The 9,695-nt window shown below is 34.1% G+C and overlaps 2 non-coding genes across 2 annotated transcripts; one reads left to right on the top strand and one right to left on the bottom strand.

The window, feature by feature from the left end:
* The first annotated feature begins 3,465 nt into the window (after positions 1-3,465).
* Positions 3,466-3,524, top strand: LOC142453988 (U7 small nuclear RNA). Its single transcript, XR_012785530.1, has one exon. It is a non-coding gene; the product is annotated as a U7 small nuclear RNA (small nuclear RNA).
* Positions 3,525-8,837: 5,313 nt separating this feature from the next.
* Positions 8,838-9,001, bottom strand: LOC142453837 (U1 spliceosomal RNA). Its single transcript, XR_012785421.1, has one exon. It is a non-coding gene; the product is annotated as a U1 spliceosomal RNA (small nuclear RNA).
* Between the last annotated feature and the right edge of the window lie 694 nt (positions 9,002-9,695).

Below are 9,695 nucleotides of genomic sequence, written 5' to 3'. Positions count from 1 at the left end.
TCTTTTATTCCAATAACTTTACACATTCTGTTACTTTATGAAATTTTAATTTAGTATTTCTTAAAAGGCAAACATATTTTGGGGAAGAAGAAAAGCTTTTTCCAACAGTCAGTGAACGAGAATATCAAGAAAGCACATATATTTTTATTATATCATCTTAACAATTGCTTTTTATTGTCATTTCCAAGGAAATAAATGTCAAAGTGTTGGTTTTATAATGATGCACTGTTATTCCCTATAAATTTCAGAATGAAAGCAGCTATATAATATAGATTCGTGATGAGATGAAATGAATAAAGCAGGATTAGGAAACAGTCAACCGATATTAAAATGTCAAGCACAAGATGAAAATAATCCTTTGATTGATGACGGGAGTTTGCGGGATTCACATGTTTTCATGGATTATACAAGGATGAACAACTACTTCAGGGAAGATATTTTCTTTCACTGACTTGATAAGATCCTATTCTGTTGAATGAAATGATAAAAAAAGGTGAGTAGATATAAATATGGAGATCTTGTATCATTTGGAATAGGCTAATTTATCTAGGATGGCAAACTAATTTTGTGGCTTAAAACCGAAAATGGTTACTTTTTGCTTTCATGGCAAATTAGTTAAAACCTGTGCTTATCGTAAACACTAAGGTTGAAAGAGTCATCTCTATTTTAACACTTGTTTCCTCAAACATAAAGGCGCCGGGAAATGGTACACTGTGTGTAATAGTGTCCCTACAGTCTACCAAAACAAATGGAAAAAACATTGTTTGTGAGCAGTTTTGATTGCTACCTCAATTCTTCATGCAGATTACAAATTTAAAGAAGTAGACATCTCTTCTACCATCCATGCAAAAAGAAACATGATAAGTGGTAAGAGTATATGATAAAAATATTGACAATGATAACAACATGACTTATTTTGAATATTGATTTATGGTTTTCCGCCCACTTTCTAAGTACTCTATTTCTATCAACAGGTGGAATGTTACAGCAAGACTGCAGTATTGTCATCACCTCATTTTACAGAAGAGGGGACTGAAATGGCATCTATAGTTCTGCATTTACTTGGAAAAGTATTTAATCTAAGGTTGTGGTTCATTTACATGATATAGAATATAATAGCATTTCGACCTAATACTTTGGTTGTTAACCTTCATTTTCAATATATATTTTTACAATTTTGTGAAGCATAATGTCCTAGCTTCTCTTAATGACATGTCTGTAGTACAGGAGATAAAGTCTCACCATCCGTGATTTTAGGAACATTCTAGCTGTAATTTTTCCCAAGACAATCTTGTTTGTTCTTCTGGAAACCTGAGAAATATTTTATGTTCTTAGCAGCACCATTGATAGTCATCAGTCATTCTTTGATCATATTTGCTATCAAACTTTCCCATACATATGAGACAATTTTAAATGTCCTGGTTTGAGATATGTGCCCCTTAGTTTTTAAAGAAACATAGTTGCATTTTAACTCTTTCAAAGATGTCTTCTGCAATACTTTCCAATGCAATACTTCTTTTGATTTCATCACTGCTGCTTCCATGGACATCAGTTGTGGATACAAGTAAAACTAAATCCTTCGTAACTTCAATCTTTTCACTGTTTACCATGATGTTGTTATGTCTCCAATTGTGAAGATTTTTCTTTTCTTTATGTTGAGATGAAATCCACATGAGCCCTCTTGGCTTTCAGTAAGCACATTTTGTTATCTGCATGTTGCCGGTTGTTCATCAGTCTTCCTCTAATACGAATGCCAAGCCCTTCTTCCCATGATCAAGCGTTTAAGGCTACTTGCTTAGCATACAGAGTGAACATGGGTACCGAAAAGATGCAATTCTGACGTATAACATCCTTGCTTTTAGACCACACAACATCTTGTTCTGGTGTCTATGTACAGGTTCTACATGAGCACAAACCAAGTGTTCCCCAAAATTCCCATTCCTGGAAATCTTACAATATTGTTTATGATTCACACAATTGAATGCCTTTCCCTAATTGATAAAATACAGGTTAAATTCTTTCTGATATTCTGTGCTTTCAAGCACAACTCATCTGCTATCAGCAATGTGATATACTTCACCCCAAGTTTTCTTCCAAATCTGACTTGAAATTCTGGAAATTCTCAGTATCTCTGAACTGCTGCAACAATGTTTGCATTACTTTCAGCATATAGTTACTTGTATGAGATATTAAGAATATTACTTAATAATGTCTGCATCCTGTTGGACTGCCTTTCATTGAAATGAGGACAAATATGAATTTCATCGAATGAGTTGGATAGGTAACTGTCTTCACTATTTATGGGACTGTTTCACATGGACCAGGGAGTGCTTTCAGCATTATATCACTTTGTTAAACTATTTCAATTGGGATAATGGAAACATGTACAAATATGCTTGACATGACCGATGTATGGAATGTTATAAGAGCTGTAAGAGCCCCCAATAAAATTATTTTAAAATAAAATATTTCCATTGGCATTTCATTAATTCCAATTAATGTAATATTGTTTTTTCACCAATGTCTTATTATATCTTGGACTTTTCCCTTAATACTATTGCTTATTGATCATTTGTTACCTCTTGAAATAGTTGAAAACCAATAAATTCTTTATGATTTGATAGCCATTGATAGTCCCATCTTCTTTTTATTGTCCCTGAATCTGTCAATATTTTTCCCATGAAGTTATCAGCATTTCAATTTGAAACTTGGATTTTTTCTTCAGTTTTTTTAGCTTGACAAATGCTAATCTGGTTCTTTCCTTCAGGGCTGTAGGTCCATATTTTTGTGCATTTCATTATAATACTTTATTTTGGCTTTTCAAGTTTTCCTTGGAAATATCTTTAGTTTTTTTTTATGTCGCCATTTTTAACCATTTGCTTTATCTATCCTGAATTCAAGTGCAAACTTAATATCTTAGAATATTCACTTTAGTCTTTTCTTTCTTTACTGTGTTTTAATGACCTTTGGCTTTCAACATGTAAAATGTCCTTGATGCCCTCCCACATGTCATCTGACCTTGGTGTCCATTGCTGTCCACATATTCTTGAGATGTTTCCTACATTCCAGCAGTATTGATTGAAGGTCATACTCTAGCTCTCATGACCTTGTAAATTTTCTCCATTTTTAAGATTAGCAAATGATTTTTTGTTCCAAAGTTGTTCCCCTGACTTTTTTCAGACTGATTATATTGAACTTCTCCATTATTTTTTCTGCAGTTGCAGCAAAATTTACTTTTGTGCATTCTACCCAGAGTGTTCCACATGCACAAGGTTTAATACAACACAAAAACAAAAAAGCACAAAACTCACTGCCCCATCTTTTCCCCAAAGAATGGCTGATGTGTTTCAAACATTAGCAGACCAACACCTATCCAATAGCACCACAAGGGTCCACTGTTTATGATGGTAAAATATAACATATGCAAGGAACAACTTATTGGTCTTATGAAATTATAGCATATGTGAGTGTTACAGCGCTTTTAGAATTTGCCTAGCAGGTTTTCTGGTATTTTTGAGGCCCGCTCTCGACCCCAAAATTATAGCATATGATCTCAGATAACATTTCTATTACCAAGGGGAAATTTTCCAAATATTCATTTTCCTCCTTTGTTTCACACTTCCATATTTTAATCACTGGTACTTATAAGTGCATTATGATGTCATGTTTGGTTAATTTCAAGCTGCAGAAGTTGGTTAAATTTTCCTCTCTCTCTCTCTCTCTATTTTCCTTTGGAATTAATGTTTGATTATACATTTGAATAATACCCATATTGACTCTTATTTTTTATAGCTGAATATATGAATATTCACTACACAACTATCACTGACAGTTTTGTACTTGAGGAGAGAACTTGAATTATTCTTTTTGATAATAAACATTGGTGTATTTCTCTGCAATTTATCATTCCAGGCATGTATATACCATGTAACTGTGTGATGGAAAATGGCTAATAGCGGTCCATTTAGCTCACTAATACATAGGATACTGGTCTCAATGCCTTCCTTTTTTTTGACAACTTCAAACATTTTAAATTCATATTTCATGCATTGAACATTTAGATTATGAATGGGTATTTACAGCTGTTTTTCACCATTTTAATCAAACCGTATGAGAAAATGAAGAGCTAAGTCATGACTCCATGCAGACCCTGAAGGCTGGCACCACATTGAGGAGACGTTTCTACCCCACTGTAGGCTGAGTGCCTTCCAACCTGGGGATTGAAAGGACTCATTTTCAGACACTGGATCAGTCAGCTATTCCTAAGGCTTCTATTGGCCAATATTTTCATAAGGGTAAGTCAGCACCTCTTGCTAGTCTGTTTTAGTCTGCAATGCTCTTTTCCAAAATTATTATTAGAGTTGCAACTTTAATATATCAATTTTAACAGTTTTTAATGTAAAATTATGTAAAATTTATCAGAAACAGCTCACTATACTGATAAAAATACTTTTTCATAAAGAACAAGACATATTTTATATGGCCTGATATTTTTGTGCATACAGGGTTAAAGAAAGATTATATAAAACATTATATAAAAACCCTCTGCCTTGAAATATTATATTATAAAAATACCTGTATCTCCATATTCCTTTGAAACTTTTTCTCTTATAAAACACAAAATTCAAAGCTGCTTTTAATTCTGAAAAAAGAAAAAGCTCTAATTATTAACAAACCAAACATATTTTTTGATCCTTAGAGAAGTTTTGCATTACACATAGAATATTTTTCTAAATATTTACATTATGAACTATTAAAGTTGATATATTCATTTTCAAACTTTAAAAATAAGTGGGGAAAGCCTTATAGACTAAAGAGCCTAGCAAAGGACCTGGCTATCCCTATGAGAATAATGGCCAATAATAAGCAACTCTAAAAGAAATCCTAGTTTAGACAATGGTGTGTTTTCAAGTCTTGCCTTTCACCTGTTGTCAGTAAGAATGTTTCTCTTTGATTTGCTCCCATTGAGTACATTCATCTCATGTTCTAAGGCATTATATATCCCTCTTTTATATATATTTTTATTAAGAGCAGTTTGGTGTTCCTTAGCATTCATTACTAAACTTGCGTTCCATTTGTGCTGAGCAACAAAAATGTCCATGAAGGTAGTTGCCTTTGCTTAATCAGGTTGTATGACTCTGGAGAACTCTGTTATCTCCCTAGTTCAAAGGTTACTATCATTTTTTGCCTCTGCAGTTTTGTGGGAAATTTATCTAAAACATTATACATAAGCCCTCTGCCCCTGAGTTGATTCTGACATTGAAACACCCTATACATCAAAGTCGAACCGTCTCTTAGGGGTTCTGAGAGGAATCTTTTTGGGCGCACACAGCCTCGTCTTTCTCCCATAGTACGGCTTGGGGGGGGAGGGGAGGGGGCATTGTTGGTCTTCTAGTTAGCAGAGTAACACATCCCCACCCATACCACGGCTCCATATACACCACTATAAGCAATAATCTGACCATCCTCCAATATGTGAGGTCCGATTATGCTTAATGAACAGTCATCTAAAAATCAGAAGTATTTTTGCTTGAATAAATCTCTTTTCTATCACGGAAATGACCAAAGGTGCTATAGTTGCAAATGCTGTCTTTCTTCAATAAGTTGATATCCAGTTACACCTGAGCAAAAATAAGGCCACATCGTGAAGGGTTATATTTTTGTAATGAATACCAGTAGCTGACATGGAAAACTGAGTGAAAACTATAGTGTGCTTTCACTAATATAGAATACCTAGAATATGAAAAATATAGAGATTAGAATTTAGTAGTGGTTATCAGTGGTGTGTGAAGGGGGAAATGTAGAATGGTTATTTAAGTAGTAAAATATTTCCTTTTGTGTAGATGAAAATATTGGCAATGGATATTATTTGTGATGGTTATACCACACAAATTGTGTAACTGTTTTTATTGAAAAATGATGAAATGGAAACTATTTGGGGGAGGGTTGTTTCTATTTTTTTCTAGTGTTTTTCAATGATAAAAAGGCAGATACAAATTAAAATATGTCCTTAGTAGATTTTTCTTATTCCTATAAGTTTTATTCTGTTTTATTTCAGGAGCTTTTACTTATTAATTAGTAGGGCATTCTAAATCCAAGCAATTGGATATGGCTTTGAGAAGCGTCATCCCTATCAAACACATTCAATGTTCAGAAAATATTCTAAGTCCCCTTTGACTTATAACATTGAAGTTCTTCAATATCACTTTAAATTTTTTTCAACCTAACCCTTCTCAAAGTTGCATTGTCATAATGTGTTTCCTGCTCCTCAGAGGGAGGTGATATAGATTAATGAGTTTGAATTCCACAGATTTGTTCTCTATAAGTAGCAATCATGTTTTCAATTGGCATGATTTCACTATTTCAATTTTCTGATGCCACTTGGGTCTATACAAACCTATAGGGATACAGAAAGTAGGATTAAGCTGGCACCACAATGATCTACATATTCACACAACCCTCTGAAATGTATCTTTTTGTTAAAGGATGAAAACAAAGATAAGCTGGTTGATGACAAGTTAGAAAGACAATTGGTTCTTTAAAGAGTTTCAAAAGCTCTTTCCCAAAGGCTTCTTGTGGAACTAAAATCATGCTCATGAGTTTAGGTAAGGTAGACCAGGGAGCTACATCCCAGAAGTGCAAGATGTTGATTGAAGGTTGGTCAAAAATTAATCTGATGACTTTACCATAGCTCTGAGACATTTTAGTAATGCAAATAAATCTAAGTGGATTATGGCTACAATTATATAATGATTATAACAATCTTCTAGAGGATCAAGATTTGTTAAAATTGAACATACACTATAGAAATATAGACAGTGTTGTGAGAAATACATTCTAATTAAAAATCATACAATGAAATTGATTTATAATATTTAATATTATAAATTATATAACATATATTAAATAAGATTCTAAAATTATATATTTTTAAGAGCAAAAGCACAGCTCAGCTGTCAATTCCAGATTTTAAAAAGTTTTAGGTGTTCTTACCATTTTTTGTAATCATCATCAACAGCAACAGAATGACATTTTCCCAAATAATTGTAATCATCTGTACATAATAACTTGTAAATGCAGAATATATTAATATTTTCTATATGCTATTAATCATATTCTGTATTTATCATGTGTTTACTATGTTAGAAACATTCTTCAAGTTATATCTTTATATATGCTTTATTTAATATCACCTTAACAAGCATGAGGTAAAGAAAGATACCCCCCAAAAAAGATACATTTCTCAAATGTGCAGAGTATCATGGATTAAAGATAAACTAGACTATTTTTCATAATATTGCACAATTCATTGCACTTGTTTTAATAAATAAATATTACATTATCTTCATTATTCTTACATGTTAACCATGATTTAGAAGAGTTCAATAATTAAATAAAAATCCATGGGATAGTAAGAATAGCAATAAAAGCATTTGAACAGGGAACATCTGCCCAGGGGGGTCAAGTTCTTATCTCTTTCGTGTCTGGGTTATTTTCTGATTTGATTTTGTTGTTATTGTCAATATGATGTATTTTCAGTAAGGAAAGGCATGCTGAAATCATGGGAACACACTTTTCAGTAATACGGATTTTGATACAATTGTGTAGGACATATATATCCCAAGTGGATACTGGTGGAAGGATAGTTGGAACCAGGCTTGTTACTTGAACTTCATGTAATTATAGAGGTGCCCATCAGACAGTAGCACAGGCAACAGTGGGAAAAACTAACAACCACTGACTCAATTTGAATTCATATATGGATCTCCTTCAATAGAAAAAATATATATACATACAAGAATATTTCTATTAATGCATATCCCTGTGGTCTGTGGTTCTCAACCTTCTTAATGCCAGGGCCGTTTAATACAGTCCCTCATGGTGTGGTGAGCCTGTATGTGGGCGCATCTGCATGTCGGCGGACCTGCCTGAAGACAGAGAGAGAAACAGTGTCTCAGTTCTTAAGAACCTCAGAAATATGGTCTTACATGACTCCTATAAAAGGATCGTTTGACTCCCAAAGGGGTCATGACCCACAGGTTGAGAACCCCTGCCCTAGGTGATTTGGGATCTCTTTAAAAGGCCGGAATGGGTAATATATCTTCATGAAGATACTCTTGAGTTTAAAAAAAATAAAAGCTTTAAAGTACCCAATCTAAAAAGTCACAGGGTTTGCTTTTTTGTTTATTCAATTTACTTCCTAAATACAGTCGTATGGGGAAAAACATACTACAGAGTGCTTTGTCATCTTTGGTTTGACTTCTGAGTGAATGATACTGAGTCAATCTACAAGCATCTCCCTCTATATGGAGCCTTCATGACTATCCATTACTCTCAAAACCTACACAAAACTTTAAACATCAGTAAGCTTCAAGGCTCTTATGGAATTACCTGGGAAAAAGTGAATTTTCTAAACTCTCAGTAATAACACAGAAGTATGCCAACATGTAAGAAAGAGGCGGGATCAATTTTGAATAATACTATTTAGAGCATTGTAAAATTATGAATGTGAGAGTCATATATGTATAATCTGCTAAAGTTCATAACACACAATTTAGTATACTTGTATTTTAAACAGAACTAGTGAGAGATGTGCACACACTGCTGTTATCCACTGCTCAGCCAGTGCCAGCCCAGAGAAAGTCTATGAGCAAAAGAACAAAGCACTGCCTAGTCCTGTGCGCTCCTGACAGTGGCTGTGTTGCTAGGCCCTTTGCTGTAGCCACATGTCAATCTTTTTCCTTGAGGACCTTCCTTTTAGTTCACTCTCTAGCTATTTACATATTTATATATATATATATATATATATATTTATTTATTTATGTATTTTTCTGTATCAGTGGAGAGCGCAAACGCAGTCCCCCACTACTACAAACTATGCAGTCGAGTTTCCCACATTTGGGGAAATCGCAAGGGTCAGCATATTTGGAGTGCATTGGATAAGCCTCGCCCTGGGAAAACCACCTTGATGATCATGGTATCTCCCCTGCCAGGTAAGTATCCTCTTTTTTTTTTAATGTTCAACTTTGTCAACCATGACATCTTTTTCCAGGGACTTGTCTCTCCTGAGAAGGTATCTGAAGTTCCTGAGACAGTCTCATCATCCTCACTTCCAGAGAGCTTTGCAGAGGAACACATGCTTCTGGCAGTATGTTTTTTTTTTCTGGCAATCCAAGGGACTTCCATATTCTTCATCAGTGACATAATTCAAATGCATGAATTTTTTTATGTATGTACTGTGCAGCTTTCACATGCACTTGACATGGTTGAAAATACCTGTGTTTGGGTCAGGCACACATCAGTCCTCAAAGCAACATCTTTGGTCTTTAACACTTTAATCACTTTAAAGAATAGATTTTCCCTAAGTTATACATTATTTGATCTCCTGACTGCTGTTCCATCAGTGTTGATTCAGAGCAGAAGTACAATCAAATTATTGAAAATATCATTCATTTCTTCATTTATCATGGTGTTGTTTATTGGTTAAGTTATGAGGATTTTTATAATCTGCACATATGTGACTGTGCAAACTGTAAAGTTAAATGTCTGTAGATCCGGGGACAGGCGACTGAGTCCTGCTAATTCACAGGAGTGTTGGACAACAAATTAGTACAAAATTCTCTGGTGCTGAAGCAAACTGGAATATTCTGCAATTCTTTGCCCCAAGAACCATAGACCAGGAAATAGAAAGAGTA

Source organism: Tenrec ecaudatus, chromosome 7, assembly GCF_050624435.1.
Source record: "Tenrec ecaudatus isolate mTenEca1 chromosome 7, mTenEca1.hap1, whole genome shotgun sequence".
Classification (NCBI taxonomy): Eukaryota; Metazoa; Chordata; class Mammalia; order Afrosoricida; family Tenrecidae; genus Tenrec; species Tenrec ecaudatus.
The sequence above is the reverse complement of the archived record's forward strand: the minus strand, read 5'-3'. Positions and strand labels throughout refer to the sequence as shown.